The 16,904-nt window shown below is 42.7% G+C and overlaps 1 protein-coding gene across 5 annotated transcripts in view; it reads right to left on the reverse strand.

Moving 5' to 3' along the window:
* LOC121486587 (TLC domain-containing protein 4-like) overlaps window positions 1–16,904 on the reverse strand; it is a 104,758-nt gene that overhangs the window by 59,519 nt on the left and 28,335 nt on the right. Inside the window, exons 1-2 of one of the 5 annotated variants that reach the window (XM_041747562.1) lie at window positions 10,712–11,309; window positions 10,243–10,364 (exon numbers count right to left, since the gene is read on the reverse strand). The exons of 3 other annotated variants lie outside the window; for them this stretch is intronic. The gene's annotated coding sequence lies outside the window, so the exon portion shown is untranslated. Of the gene's footprint in view, window positions 1–10,242; window positions 10,365–10,711; window positions 11,310–16,904 lie in introns of those variants that run through there. One more of the 5 variants, XM_041747560.1, reaches the window with a different exon arrangement.

The following is a 16,904-nucleotide window of genomic DNA, read 5'->3' on the forward strand; positions in this document are numbered from 1 at the left end:
GCTCATACATGTGTATTAAACAAAAATGATTAATACAGGCATTCATATCCTTACATGGGCTTTCCATTCTAATACCTCATCAACAACAGGTCTCTCATTTTACAGTATAGTCAGAATATTTGAAAAAAAAAAGAATATTCTAAATTGATAACCCCCGTATTACAGCATGAAAACATATTTACTTCAAAAGGATCCTCACCTCGAATGTCCAAGAGTAAAGAGCACCAACGAAATATTATAAACTATTACTGAATATGTGTTTTAGTCCATTTGTATTGCTCTAACAAAATACCAGAGAACGGGTGACTTACAGACCGGGTGACTTATAAACATCAGAAATTTATTGTTGCCCACAGTTCTGGAGGCTGGAAGTCTGAGATTTCAACATATGAATTTTTAGGGTGGGGGACAGACAGACATTTAGAATATAGCAGTAACATAAATGGTTTCTCTATCCCAAACTCCTTATAAAAAATGGTATGTGTTCAAAGGTTTCATAAATAATTATAATCTGCATTGTATTTTCATTCTCTTATCCACGACAGAAGTACTTCTTGATTTAGCTATGTCACTAGGCCTAACATGTTAAAGTGTTTTAAAGTTTCTATTTGCAAACTGTAAGCTATTCAGAAATGAACACAGGTCTACAGAAGCTATTTGCCAAACCAAACAAAAACCCTATCAAAAAAAGGCATACATACTTGCACCTCACCCAATCATTCTCAGTTTTGTTTGCATTTTCATATAGGTGGTACACTGCAATTATCTATCTAAATGCTTGTGAAATGTCAGTAATTAACCAGAGACAATAACCTCCCCCCCCCCAGTAAAGAATAACTATCACACTACACACTCTTATCTTTTTATTCATGTAAAAACCATTGAACATCTAATCAAATATATACAAAGGTCTCAATTAACTACAGTTATAGGTTTTGGGTTTTATTGGCATTACTGTTATTTTAATTCTACATTGAAAGCTATACGAGAAAAGGAAAATTATGCGCAGAAAACATTCCACCTCTTCTCCTTTTCTGAGCATCAAGTTCAAGAACCATTAGCACTAGTGTGAAAGTCTACGGGAAGCCAACTACATAAAAGCCAACCTAACTTCCATAATCCTCCAGCTCCTTAACCCCTCTCTGAGAATTCCTGCTGTTTCAAGAAATAATTTCTCTCCTTGGTTTCCTACAGCACTTAATCAGGTCTCCCTTCTATTACAGGTATTTTTAATTAGGATTTTAATAAAACATTCATTCTTATTTTCCTAGCTTACATTTACTTACACTTTTTACATGTTCTGGCTATTAACTTGAAAATAAATAAAATGAAATCTAATACAGTTAACCTATATTGTATCAACTTTTTAAGTCTTGTCTTATTCACATTTTTTTATTTCCTTTTGCACTTACTCTCTGATATGGGATTTGTCTTTATTTTTTTTCCTAAAGATTTTATTTATTCAAGAGAGATACAGAGAGACAGGCAGAGACACAGGCAGAGGGAGAAGCAGGCTCCCCACAGGGAGCCCAGTGCAGGACTCAATCCCAGGACCCCATGATTATAACCTGAGCCGAAGACAGACACTCAACCAACCACCCAGGCACCCTGGGGATTTATTTTTATAATGCCTAACAAGAAGTGTGGCTGTAGGAGAGTGACAGGAAAAGGCTGCCTTCCCCAGCTCGCCCTACTGCTCTGCTAGTTCCTGATTCCCAATCCACTGAAAAATTCTCACCTTAGAAATTCAGTCCATTTTCTAGGGCCTTAAGGCTCAGAGTACAGATTACATTTTATTTAATTGTTAAACATTTCCTAGCATCTAACCCCACTTAAAATTTTTATAAAGAAGTTTTTGTTTTGCAAACCTAAGAGATCCAATGACAGCCACTGGATTTTGGATAAACCAGAATGTCTTAAGCTAGCAGACAATAGTAATTGGGAGATTGCACAAATATAGCACTTGACACAAATAATAGGGGGGTTAGAAGCATGTACAATTAGAGGGCCCATCCTTAGGAAACTCAAGATTTCAAGTACAACACAGTCCCCAAGCCTTAGAAGAGGTTAGTGTATGAGGAGCCTAACAGCTAAAGCAGGGACCAGGTGGCACTGTGTCACCTGGGGGACTTGGGAAGAGGACTGATGTTCTGCAGCCAACTTCTACACAACATCCAATGTCCTTATTTCCCTGCAATTCTCTTCCTGGAAGGGAGCCTCTTGGCTTGGGACATCTCTTGGCTTTCTGCCAACACTGTGAAATCAAGGAAAAGCTGGACAGAGCAAGATTTTTCCAAATATGTTTTGTTCCTCTTCTAAAGGAATCACTGCCAAGCAAGCTGGGAAATCAGAACCTAAGGAAAAAGGGAGGTCCTTCTCCCCTTCAAATTGTCAATCGGATTACCCCTGAGAGAGTCCTTGGGATGCAGAGAAGTGGCTGAGGCAGGACAAAGTCCGCCTATCTTCCATTTTCTCTCTTTTTGCCTACTCCCCACAGGAGCCATAAAAAGTACTAATGGGGTAAAGGAGCTGAAGAACAATTTAGCAAAATTCTCTCACCTGTTGAGTCTTAAAATACATTCCATTCAATTCAAGGGAGACCTAAAATCAAATCCTACTCCCAGAGGCCATGGGCAAGAAAAATATAACCTTTCTGACTTGCAAGTCCTATGGAAAGGGATAAGAATGCAAACATTGCAAGACTGTTGTCTGGTTTGAGTGAGATGGATTAAGTACATCAAGCACAGTGTTTGGCACATGTAACCACTTGTGATAATTCCTTGGCAGTGTGACATCACCACTCCTGTCACCCATGAATCTGAGCTGGCCTTGCCCCCTGATGACAAACAATGAGTAGAAGAGAGGCTGTGAGGATCCCAGGGCCTCAGTAAGCCTCAAAGCACCTCTTAGAGCATCTGCCTTTTGCTCTCCCGAGCATTGCTCTAAACTTGCCACATAAAGAAACTGGTCTAGTCTACTGGAGCATGAGAGACCATCTGCAGAACTGAGACACCCCGCTGACAGACAGCACTCAATACAAGCCACCTGCGCCACACTGGTAAGCCTCCTCCGATCTGCCAGCCCAGTGGACCCTCCAGCTGAATGCAGCCATATATATGAGCCTATAACCAGCAGAGTAACTGCCCAGCCACCCACAGAATCATGAGAAAGAATAAATCACTGTTTTAAGCCACTAGGTTTGGGGGTGGTTATTCAGGAGTACATCAAAACACCACTCAATAAAGGATAGCACCTGTTATCACCACCTTTTCCTAAGCAAGAAATGTTACACCCATGTCTCAAATGGTACCAAGTCACAGAGGGATAGGATATTCAGGATTTAAAGCAATGTGATCATTTCCCCCTCCTTTTAACCTATGGCCTAGGGGCCCTGCAGCTTGTCTACACCTCTGATCTGATTGGGGGATATGGTGGCTTAAATAAGAAGAAGCCAGAGTTTTTAAACTCTCTAGGTAGCCTTTCATGTTGTTCCCTAAAGGCCACTTAACACCCTACCAAGGCACACTGAGAGTGGTTTCTCTTCTCTTCTGACATCTTCCCGTCTTCCCGTAAGATTGCCTTTGCCCAACGGCACTGTTTCCCAATAAACAGGATATTCACCAGCCTCATGACACTTGTCAGGCAGTCAAAAAAATCTGAACACAGTGACATGTTTCCCTGAACCATTTCTCAGGCCATGAGGTGATGTACAAAACAATCACATGTAGCTTCGGATGACCTCAAGGTTAACATTTACTACAATCTCATGTTTAAATTCAGGCTAAGTCCTATATAAGTACCTTAGCTTAACCCATAGGCTGGGTAATAAAGAACTGTTCTGGGACAACATTCTGAGTTAAGACTTGAGTGAATATGATCATGGAAGCATAGACTCAAGGTTCATGAGACTTGAAGTTTCCCAGCTTCACAAAACAAGGTCACACTGCACTGACCTGTAGATCTTGGAGTCCCGCTAACACTCTCACATGCTACAACTTAGTAATAACTGAGAGCTGGAACACGCTCTTGAGATTTCTTGGAATGGTGACCCTGAACCCTTCTCTGTGTGAGCATGTACCATCCTTCCTATACGGACCAACTACAGATTTGTGCGTGTATGTTTTTAAGAGGAAAACTTTTCACTCATTGCTATAGTTCTGATACATTAATGCTATTTAAGCATCCTCACTTCTTAGAGGTGGCTGAAATAGATGATGGAGGATTGAGGAGTGCACTCGTCATGGTAAGTGCAGGGTGGTGTATGGAAGTGCTGAATCACTATATTGTATACCTAAAACTAATATTACACTGTATGTTAACTGGAATTCAAATAAAAACTTTAAAAATAAATAAGTAAACACCCCCACTTCTTGCTGTGTAAGTTGCAATCCTAGAAATCCTGGGCAAGTGGATTCTACTCATAATATTCTACAAAAATTATATAATCTGTACTACCTTATAGGAAAAAATTGCCTGAGAACAATACCAGATTGCTGTTTTAATCTGTCCTCTTAAAGCTCTCTCTGGATTAAGCCCATGATCTTACCTCTCACTCTAATGGCCCTTCACTGAGGAGTGCCAAGGCATGATACCCCTGATGAACAGTAAGGAACATGGTATGAAATGGCATCACAAGGCAAGGTCACTAGGTTTTACTGTACAACACTAGGGATGTTGTTGGGAATCCCGGCCATCGCAAATGCAATGTTTTCTGGCTGAAAATCCAAAGGGGAAATTTCTCTCACCTCCTAGAATCAGGAATAGATGGATTTCTCCAATTTGATTTCTCTTCTAGAAACCTTGAACCTTGTTGTGGACTGTTTACATCTCCTCTTAGGCTGCTGGAAAGTTTACAGACAAAACTTCAAAGTACACTAACTAACCTCCCTCATAACTCCATCTTATTTTCCTTTGGTTTATTTTTCACTCTCATCTGAAATTTACTGCATCTTGTCCTATCATATGCATCTTTGTAAACCATCCCGAATCACTTTTGGAATAAGGATGGGTATAAATAAAACTAAAGATATTATAATCAGTGTGTATGCCTAATTCCCCTATGCCAGATGGTGAGTTCTTGTAAGGAAGGGCTGTGCACTGCCCCACTATGAAATCCTTATAGTGTCTAGTGCTTTTACCCCTGAATGAATATTTGGGGAATTAAATGTACAGAATATATACATTTTGATACCACTGTGTTAAATGAATTACAAAATAAGCAGTATACCAATGATTTTATCTTTTATCCTTAAAACAGGAATGTGTCAGTGGATGCATGTACAAGGGTGTCTACAACAGCATTAGAAACAACTCTCAGGGCCAATGATAGGGAAATGATTAAATATACTGGTGCAGCCACACTAGCAAAGGTTATACAGACATTTAAATAAACAAGGTGATACAGAAAGGCATTCATTCACCTATCACACACTATAGGGTGAAAAAAAAAGCAGGCAGTAAAATAATACATTTTTCATAAATACCTGAGTATTTTGGCATTTATAGAGAAGAAAGGCTATACCCCCAAACTGCTAACTGGCTGTATTCGGGAGTGAAATCAGGGGAAATTGGAGCTGGAGAAAGGGGAAGAAGTGAACTGTCATTCTCTTCTGTATTGATTATTTTCATGGTTTTTGTTATTTGTAACAAGCAAGTTTCACTTTTGTAATTAAAAAAAAAACACTAAAGAAAACATTTAGCGACTTGAGGTTATAAAGCATTCTCGAATCCTCAAATTGTCTAATGTCTCAAGGGTTTGGTTGGGAGATACTAAGCTGGGATATTCCAAACAAGCTGCCTTTGCTCCCAGGCTCTGCCTTCCTTATGGGCAACTTGGCCTCCTACCTTTAGAGCCTTTATCTTGCCCTGGATTCCTCCACAAAGCACGTAAGAAATTGGTCTGTTTAGTGACATTCATACAGGTTTTTAAAATACGAAAAGGCAAAAGAATCTTTCTCAGTCAGAACACAGCTATAGTCTTTGCAAGTCCTGAAAATAGCACATAATAAATTATAAAAAAATTTAAATTCTTAATTGTCTCAATGTTTTCACATGTACTAGAGCAAAACATGTTAATTGAACAAGACTAGTTTGGGGAATTATGTCCCTAAAACGTTAATGCTTTGTAAACAGGGAAGGTTTAATTGTTCTGATTTTTCCACGAGATGAAAATTCCTTCTTCCCCCATTCCACTAAGTAAATACATATCAAATAGGGAGAAGTTTTCTATGCCTTCAAAGTGTACTTTTGAAAGGTTTTTGTAAGCCTATTTGGAGAAAACTAAACTAACTTGACCAAGACAGATTTTCCATGTCCCCAAAATGTAAAAATTAAATCAAAACCAATGTATAAACCCATCAATGAATGGTTATTTCTAGGTTGGCCATGGCAGGATACGGTGGACACCAGCACAGCACAGGCCAGGATCCCCACACGGGATTCTATGGGAACAGTCAGGTGGACACCAGCAAGTCCAGAGCTCAGAGATTACATCAGAGAAAGCACTAGATCTATACCAGACAGCTGAGGAGAAGGAATGTGAAACGCTGAAAACATATCACCTAAGGAAAGAAAATCAAACAAAGCAAGGATGGGTCAAAGGGAGGATCTAACGAGTTCAGAATGTGTATGACACAGGCAAGCAAGTACACAAGCACCTCCAGTGAACTCTGACACCAGTGCATGCGGCCTTCCACCCTTTGTGGTACTTGCCCTACTGGTGAGGGTGCCAGGTGTAGGAGTCAGGTGTTTGTTGTTAGGAAAAGGCAATCAAAGGCACACAGATAAACTCTGCCCTTGATTATCAAACCCCAGGACCCAGTTACTGGAAATTAGCTTACAGATGCTGCATGCTGCCTCACCTATTTCTCCAAGCTTATTTGGCAATCCCAAAGACTATGAATAAGGATTCCAGTTTGACTGTAGATCTTGAAATAGACATCTAAGGAAGCTTTGATAATCTAACGCCTTTACACTAGGTAATGAGAATATTCTTCTGATTCTCTGTAAGGCAGCTAATTTCCTAATAAGTTTCATCAGCACATGGGATTTTGAAATAACACATCTCATCCACTTTTGTAAGAACTTCTCAAAGCTGAAAGGGGAGTTGCCCACATATCAGACTATGAGCCCCTCTGGTCCCTATCCAGCTGATGAAAGTGGAAGTGGCCTAAATCCACCAGGCAATTTGTTCTGGATCCATTTGTCCTCTTAACCTACAGAAGAAAAATCTGCCCTAAACCCTAAAGATCCAAGTTTACTCCTTCCACGCTTCCTTTTCCCTCAAAACCAACTATTTTGCTTTGATGTGGATAGAACCAGTAGGAAGTTCCCCTCTGCACCTGTCCATCCAGCTGCCTTCACTAATATGAGTCCTGCTATGAGACACCAGATGAGTTCCCACACTTCCTCCTGTCTCCACCAACAGAGGTCCAGATTTCCCTATCAATTCTATGCTCCCCTCGAGCATCTCCAACCCCAATGCAACCTGCTTATCCAAACCTTAGGCAAACATCTCTAAGCAGTGGACTCTGATCCACTAATGGATAATGAGTTTTTCAGAACACTGAATAGGAACAGAAAGCATAGAAAGAAAAACAGAAAACAGAATGCTATGCAGGGTAAGGGTACGTATCATTTCATGAAACTGGTTTCAGACTCACATACACTTACTTACATCCTGGGTCGTGGTCCAAAAACCCATTTTGTACTGTGTTGTAATCCGAAAACTCTGAAACACTGCTTTAGACAGCCTTTATCCCTGTAGTCAGACTACCCCCTTGCTATCCATCCCACTGCTCGACAAACTCCCTTCCCTCATGCTAGCTCAAGCTCTGAACAGACTTCCAGCTGTCTTCTTCACCCGCTGTTTTCACAAACCTTGGCCTTTTACAATGATTCACAAGCTCCTTCTCATGTATCCAAAGGATCGCCTTCTCCTTGAACAGACCAATGTTCTGAGGGAAAAAAAAAAAAAAAAAAAAAAAACTCCCTTGCTATTCCTGCCTTCTTTTCAGGTCTGGGATTTGCTTGCAGAACATCCAACTGTCTCACTATGAATAACAAACCTCTGAGCAGTAGGACTCCATTTCTTTGTGTGCTACCTTTCATCTCCAACAAGATAAAAAAAAAAAAAAAAAAAAAAAAGAAAAGAAAGAAAGAAACACCACCAAAGTCACTCTCACAATACCTTAGGTTTTCTTACAAAATTAACCTCGCTTTCCTGATGTAATGTGTTCTCGGGTGTAATACATTTAGTGCCTGAGACCAATGCCAGGTGAATATAGCTCATCTCCAGTGGTGAGTTAAAGTCTGGTCCCCATCCTTGAGAACAGATGGTTACTCCACCTCCATACTGCCATCTTCTTCCTCTTGCAAGGCAATTGGAAGGAGGGGAAGCACAGCAAGGTGGCTCTCCCTGTGTGGTGGCATCCTTTCCTCTCTCAAGGACGAGGGCACAAGCTGTCCAGCACAACTCCACCACTCTCCGCCCCTGCCTTTCCTTGTCCAACTGCCCTCAGTTCTCCCCCAGACCATTCATTAATTATCTTCCTCCATAGGAAAACTAGTTTTGTGTATCTTCCTGTAGACTGTTCAGTTTACTTTTTTCAGCCAAAATGACTACCCTACTTTTTAACCTTCCAAGAGATATCAAAGCCAAATCTGTAGGACATGGAACACTAAGTTGAGAAGAAGGGGATAAGGAGACACTGAGGTCTGAAGGTTTCTTACGAAACCTGCTCAGTTTCCTCTCATACTTGGAATGCCAGCTTTGCTGGTGGAACATAAACCTAGAGTAGTCCCCTTGCAGAGCACTAGGGGAGGAAAGAGCTGCACTTGACTCAGAAGGGCAAAAACTTGCTCAGAGGGAAAGAGAAAGGGAAGTAACACCTAGGGCACTTTCCAGAATTTGCCAGGAAGTTCCATCGCTGGTCCCTTTCTGTAACCCATCCCCTTTCTCACTTCTGAGTTGGGAACCTGGGGGCTCCTTCACTACCCCTCTGGTTGCCGGACTACCAGGCAGGCCCTCCATTCCCCGACCCCACACCCAACCACACCAAGTCCTCCTCCCTAGTCCTTTGGTGGGAATGCTCTTCATCAGCACTGAGTCAGGCCTCTGTTTACCTTGGTAAACAAATGAATCTCTCTCCATTGGTGATTTCAGAGAAGGAAGGAAAAGCTAGGCCGACTCTTGCGTCCATACTCCAGGGTGTATTGAGAAGACCCAGCTTCTTCCGGTTAGCTTCAGCCCTTGACCCCCACCATTCCTAGGCACCTCCAAGTACTCAGCTTTAGCTTCGATGAGCCATTTTTCCTTCCCGCAAAGAGGCTTACAGTTAAAGTGATAGGAACAGAAAGCTCATCGTGTACACAATTACGAGCGACTGAGCAGCTGGATGCCAGATGTCCAGCTCTAGACAGGTGAAATTTGTACAAGATCACACAGTAAGGATTCCAACACTTACTGGAGGGGGGTATTGTGGCAAAAGGAGTCGCAGGGGTAGGAAGAAAAGATGCGCTCTGTAAATATATTCTCTGGGTCATCTGATGGCATGGGGGGGGGGGGTGGAGTGAGTCAACTAACGTCCACTGTTCCTGGAGCCATTCTTTCTAATTTTCTAGCATGGCAGGAGTCCACTTGTCTAATTTAGTTTCATCCCTACAATTAAATGAAACGATTAACAAGGGGAAAAAAACCTCTACTTCACACTTAGAAGGGAATGGAGGTTCTCGGTCATATTACCTTAACTGGCTACATAAAGATGAAGCTGCATTCCAACCTATGCCATTGCTCACACAGCAGTTATCTCTCAACACACACACAATCCCAGATCGATTTTTCTCAACTCCATTTATGACTGAGTGAAGATTTCACTAAAATGACAGCTTTTTTTCCTGCTTCACACAACTCCTAACATCCACACAAACTCTCCCCTCTTGTCCCCAAACTGGGATCAGAGTCATTTAAACATTGTCAAAGATCAGTCCTTAGGAACAATTTTATAGTCTCACGTAAATATGTGAGCTGCATTAACACTCACATGGGGACCACTGAGGGGGGAAAAAAAACAAAAACAAAAACAACAAACTCCAGGTCCGCAACAGTGACCCTTTAAGGACTTCGACAATTGTAAGCACTTTCCCGGAGGTTCCCCCATACTCTTGGGGCTGTAGGAAAATGCTGGCATCATGGATCCCATTTCCCGGCGGGGTACACCGAGGCTTTCGGTGTAATAAACTCACCGGGGCTGCCACAGGAGTGCTGTAAACAGAGCCCAGAATCTTCCCAGCAGACTCTTAGCATGAGGCGACTAAAACTGGGACCCACTTGAGAACGACCCGGGTGAATAAGAGCGTGTTGTTCTCTGTAGTTGGGGGAGGTGCGAGAGGGGGAGACTCACCCACCCGTGCGCCGTGGTGCCCCGGCCTCCCACGAGAAGGCCCCGCCGCCCGCGCCCCCCGCGCCCCCTCCGCGCCGACACCGGGGCGCGGGCCCGAGGATGCTGCGCGGCCGCACACCTGCTGCACCCGCGCCCCCGCCGCCCTCGCGGGGCGCCCACCCGGCTCCGCGCGCCCCAGCCGGCGGCCGCGCTAGGCCGGCACGGGGAGCCGCGGGCGGCGCGGGGCGGCGCGGGGGACCCGGGGGACCGCGGGGGACCGCGGGGCGCGGCGAGCCCGCCCTCGGCCCCGAGCCCCCTCCAAACGGCGTCACCTGTGCCGGGTCCCGGGTCCCGGGGCGCCTGGCGCGCGGGCGGCGGTGCACGGGCCGGGAGAGCGACGGGCGCCGCCGAAGCCTGGTCCTCCGGCAGAGCCCCCGCGAGCTGCTCGGCGGCCGGGAGCAGCCCGAGACCACAGCTACCGCCGCGGCCGCCGCGCCCGCCCGGACTGCGGGCTCGGGTTTCCGCACGGCGGCTCCTTAAAGGGGCCGCGGCCGCCCGGGCCCCGGCTCGGCCCCCGCTCCCGCTCCGGCTCCGGCTCCGGCTCCGGCTCCGGCTCCCGCTCCCGCTCCCGCTCCGGCTCCGGCTCCGGCTCCGGCTCGTGGCGGCTGCGACCCGCGGCCAAGGTGGGCGGGGCCCGGGCCGGCTGCGGGGGCCCACCTCCGAGGGCCGACCTCCGAGGGCCGCGCTGGGTCCCGGGGGCGCAGAGCCGGGGACGCCCGAGGCGAGCACGCCTGGCCGGGGACGGGGCGTGCGGTTCCCCCGCTTCCCACAGCGCGAGCCAGACTAGCAGGTGAGGACGGTCCGAGCCCCGTTCCGCAGCGGGCAGGACCTGGGCTCACGCGTCAGGGAGACTCTTTTCAGATTATGAGTTTATGTTACATTTATAAGCGAGAGGACAGGAAAAGGCCAGCTGCAGATTTCCCGTGCCACGTCTGACTTGGCCAGAGCCGAGTCCGCCCAGTTCTTGCTGGGGTTGCAGGTGCATCCCAGCTGGGTAGGGGGCGTGTGTGGAAGAGGCTCGTCCTCCCCCCTGAAAACCACCCCAGAGAGTGCCCTAGCCCTCCACCTCCACCCAACACCTGGAGCCCCGCTGCTGTCCGGACGAGGATGCAGGATCTCAATTTTTGGTGCTGGCAGAGAATTCCAAGTTGCCCTGCGCATAAAGTCTGCCGTTCAATAGCAGCTCTCTGACCTGCTATATACAGCCTCAAAAACCTTCAAATATTCTCCATCAACAGGATGGAATTTTTTGAATACAATAAAATAATGAAGTGTATTTGGGCTGTTTGAATTTGCGAAAAGTAATCATAAATACTTTTTTTTTTTTTGGAAAGAGAGGAGTTCTAATGTTAATTAGTAAGCACTACTCTTAATAATGCAGGGAAGTTATTTGTAAGAAATGTCTATCAATACAGTTAATATGTTTTACCTAATATTTACATGCACACACATACACATTAGCTAAACTAATCTCACTGAGGCTCAATTTCCTCATCTATAAAATGGGGATAATTCATAGTTACCTCTGCAGACCCCAATCTTGGCAAATGTACCTCTGACTGACCTAGAAAGCCAAAGCCAAAGCCAAAGCCAAAGCCAAAGCCAAAGCCAAAGGAAAGGAAAGGAAAGGAAAGGAAAGGAAAGGAAAGGAAAGGAAGAGAGAAGGAAGGAAGGAAGGAAGGAAGGAAGGAAGGAAGGAAGGAAGGAAGGAAAGAAAGAAAAGAAAGAAAAAGAAAAAGAAAAAGAAAAGAAAAGAAAAGAAAAGAAAAGAAAACAAAAGAAAAGAAAAGAAAAAAGAACAAAAAGCCTGTTCTACCCTATAGGGACAGCGGCCTGCTAGCAATCAAGCAGGGTGGAAGATCCTGCAGCCCCTAGCCCATTTCTTCTTTTTCTCCCCAAGACTCTCAGGAAGTACTAGGGCAATAGTGGCCTTTGACCACAACCTGTCCCATCATATTTGCTTCACACAGTCCTTGACAACTTGGGTTTGCCCCACATATGCTTTATGTATTCATGGGGCTATAAGCTCGCTCTGTGGTTGGTGGTGTGTGTACATCTGTGGGGGCAGCGCTACATACACAGATTGCACCTGTCATCTCCAGACACCTCCTCCAGACCCTCCCCTGTGTTTGTCTGCAGTGGCTGATAGTTGCTCTGTTTTTTTCTGATAAATGCATCATCATTATGTTTAATATGCATATTTTCTAACACCCAAAGCAGTAGCCAAAGCCAAGTAAACCCACAAAAATCCACTCTATACTCTATGTCCCACTATATTCCTTCTTGTTAGGCCTCTACAAATGAATGCACCATCAAATCTGCAGGATTGTTGTGAGATTACACAGAGCATGTCAGTGAATACATCAAGGACAAGGCCTGAGATAAGGAAAGGAATTCAGTAAACATTAGCTGAATTTTGAAACTTTTAAACTAATCAAAACACAATGACCTTAGAAGGTAGAAAACTGCATATTTTTCATCAAAACTGTAATGCAGCTTAATTTCTTTAAAAATATTCATTTCATTATTCACATTTAAGTCTTAACTGTGTTTTACCAATGCTCTCCTTCCAAGGACAGTTGCCCCAAAGTCTGTTATTTACTATCTTAAGTTTTTCTCCTTCTTAAGTGTGAGGTATCAAAGCTGACCTGCACTTCTTAAACTTTTGGTCATTGAAATAGTTCAGAGAAATGAAATTATCTTTCCTTAAAAAGAGAAAAAAAAATACAAAAATTCCTTTAAGGCAAATCCCCCCCCCCATTTTTTTTCTGCATACACTCTAGACAAGAAATATGGTTTATTGTATTTGTTACTAAGTAAAGAAATAGGGTTTATTTTATTTGTTACTCTCTAAGTAATGTATTCTTGTTACTGTGTGTGTCTTGGTTTTTTTTTTTTAATTCCATGATTAACATACAGTGTTATATTGGTTTCAGGTGAGCAACATAGTGCTTCAATAATTATATATTCTCATTGCTCATCATAGGTGTACTCTTAATCCCCCTCACCTATTTTACCCATCTTTACACACATATACATACACACACTATCTCCTTTATCCATTCATCTATCCGACACCTAGGTTGCTTCCATACTTTGGCTATTGTAAATAATGTTGCAATAAACATAAGGGTGCATATATCCTTTCAAATTAGTGTTTTTGTACTCTGTGGGTAAATATCCAATAGTGCAATTACTAGATCGTATGGTAATTCTATTTTTAATTTTTCGAGGCAACTCCATACTATTTTCCACAGTGGCTGCACCAGTCTTGCATTCTGACCAACAGTGCAAAAAGGTTCCTTTTTCTCCACATCCTTGCCAGTACTTGTTGTTTCTTGTGTTTTTGATATTAGCCATTCTGACAGGTGTGAGGCCATACCTCACTGTGGTTTTGATTTGCATTTCTCTGATAAGTGCTATTGAGCACCTTTTCATGTGCCTGTCGGCCATTTTTATGTCTTCTGTGGAGAAATGTCTATTCATATCTTCATCCCATTTTTTAATGGATTGGTTTTTTTTTTTGGTATTGATATGATTAAGTTCTTTATATATTTTGGACACTAACCCTTTATTGGGTATGTCATTTGCAAATATTTTCTCCCATTCAGTGGGTTGTCTTTTAGTTTTGTTGACTGTTTCCTTTGCTGTGCAGAGCTTTTTATTTTGATGTAGTCCCAGTAGTTTACTTTTGCTTTTGTTTTCCTTGCCTTAGGAGACATATCTAGAAAAATATTGCTATGACCGATATCAGAGAAATCACAGCCTGTGTATTCTTCTAGGATTTTTATGGTCTCACCTTTAGGTCTTTCATCCATTTTGAGCTTATATTTGTATAGTATAAGAAAATGGTTCAGTTTCATTCTTTTGCATGTAGCTGTGCAGTGTTCCCAATGCCATTTGATGAAGATAAATTTTCCTGATGAATTTATTTAAAAAAAATTCCTAAACTACTAAATGGAGGCAATTGTTTAGAAAAACTGAGACCAAACGCTGTTTCTTCCTAAAATAACAAGATAATTAAGGCAGAAGTATTTTGGAAGACTGCCTCAATTCTCCACCCTCTTGTTAGAGAAGATATAACCAAAATAATAGCAAGCATTTTGATCAGAAAGATTGATTTAGTTAAAAATGAATAACCCAAAAAAAAAACAAAAAAAAAAAACAAAAAAACAACAACAACAAAAAAAAATGAATAACCCCACACACTACTTTTTAAATTAGTATTGATAGTTTTCATGTATCAAAAATTTGTGAGTTTTTAAAGTATTTAAAAGTCCTTTCATTTGTTTTTCAGAATTTTTCAAGAAAAAATATTTCAGGATATTCCTAATGGTTATGTTAGTGGGTAAGATCCTTATGTCTTTTGTGGGGTTTTTGCTTATCTTATGTAACTTTTTCCTATAATATGTATGTATTGCTTTCGTGTGCATTTTTAATGAAAGTAACACATATAAGTGAATACTCAAATAGTTCATAAAGGCTTATAACAAAAACACTTGAGTCCCATCAGCCCCTTAACCAATTTCCTCCCACCAGTTCCACCCCATGCTCCACATAACCCTACCAGGTGTTCATTTCCTAAACAATATGCTTATACCAATGTTTCCTGACTTCCATTTTTAGACATTATTTATTGACTTCTTGTCATGGAATTTTGAGAATTTAGCTCTTTTATGCATACCACCACCACCACTTTGCCCTTACCCTTCTCACACAGCTATGTCACAACTTTTATTCAAATCAATAATTTGTGTTTTGATCATTGTCAACATAAATACAGTACACTACTGAATCTAGTAAGCTGCCATAATGGTGCTTCTCTTGAAAAATCTCCTGGTCTCCCTGGAGTTAATAATTGCTTTTCTTTTTCACTTATTTTTAATGTATCTGACCCAAATTTTATCCAGATGCTTCAACATATCAAACACCCATGAATAATATCTTCAATGCTCAAACATTGGAAGTTCACACTCTTATTTTGCTGAAGCACAGATTTCAGTAGTTGACTTGGAGAATGTGTATAGAAGATAAACTATTTTAGCGTGCTTGCATGTCTGAAAATATCTGTATCCTAATTCTCATCCTTGATTGATAATTTGGATAAGATAAAGATCATTTTTCCTCAGGATTTTAAAAGCACTGTCCCACTGTCTTTTACTTCTAGTGTTGCCACTGAAATAAATGCCTAATGTCTTTCTGGTTCCCTTTCTTCTGTATGTAGCCAGTTCTTCTTTCTAGAATCTTCCTATTATCTTTATAATCTGAAATTTCACAATGTGCCTTTTGCTTTAGAATGGGCCTTTTTTCTTTGATTGTGCTAGACCTCCAGGGGTGCTTTCAATCTTACCTGCAGATTTTTTTTTATTATTATTTCTTTGCTAATTTCCTCCTCATTTTCTATGTTCTTTGTGAACTCTATTCAGCAGGAGGTTGGGACTTCTCAAGATTTATTGTGCTTTTATCCCACTGATTATCTCTACAGTTTTCTTTTCTTTTCTTTTTTTATTTAAGTAGGCTCCACACTCAGCATGGAGCCCAATGCGGGCCTGAATGAATTCATAACCCTGAGATTAAGACCTGAGCTGAGGGCAGCCTGGGTGGCTCAGAGGTTTAGCTGCAGCCTTCAGCCCAGGGCGAGATCCTGGAGACCTGGGATGGAGTCCCACATCAGGCTCTCTGCATGGAGCCTGCTTCTCCCTCTGCCTGTGTCTCTGCCTCTGTGTCTGTGTGTGTGTGTGTCGCCCATGAATAAATAAATAAAATCTTTGAAAAAAAAAAAAAAGACCTGAGCTGATATCAAGAGTCAGATGCTTAACCAACTAAGCCACCCAAGTACCCCATCTTTTCTATTATCTATTGTCTAAGGCATAGGTTCTCAATTGGGGCAAGGATGGGAGGTGCTGATTCTCCCCCACCCCAGCCATTTGGCAATGTCTGCTGATGCTTTTGGTTGTCATCACAGGGAAATGAGGCATGCATGGCCACCTAGTGAGTAGAGGCCAGGGAGGCTGCTAACCATGTTAGAATGTACAGCCTTCCCACATTTAGGAATTTCCAATCCCAAATGTCAGTCACACCAAGATTCAGAAATCCTGGACCAGGAAAATTACTTATCTTTATCTTCCAACCTTCTACTGAAGTTTCTATTTCAAACATATTTTTTGGGGATTCCCTGGGTGGTGCAGTGGTTTGGCGCCTGCCTTTGGCCCAGGGCGCGATCCTGGAGACCCAGGATCGAATCCCACGTCGGGCTCCCTGCATGGAGCCTGCTTCTCCCTCTGCCTATGTCTCTGCCTCTCTCTCTCTCTCTCTGTGTGACTATCACAAAAAAAAAAATAAATAAATAAATAAATCAAACATATTTTTTGGCACAGGATGGTAGCATGCAGTGGTTTAGGCTAGGGGAAAAAAATGCAGAGGCAGTGCCCATAGCAAAGTGATGAGGCTACAACAGACCAGTGA

This window comes from Vulpes lagopus, chromosome 3 (assembly GCF_018345385.1).
Source record: "Vulpes lagopus strain Blue_001 chromosome 3, ASM1834538v1, whole genome shotgun sequence".
NCBI classification, from domain to species: domain Eukaryota; kingdom Metazoa; phylum Chordata; class Mammalia; order Carnivora; family Canidae; genus Vulpes; species Vulpes lagopus.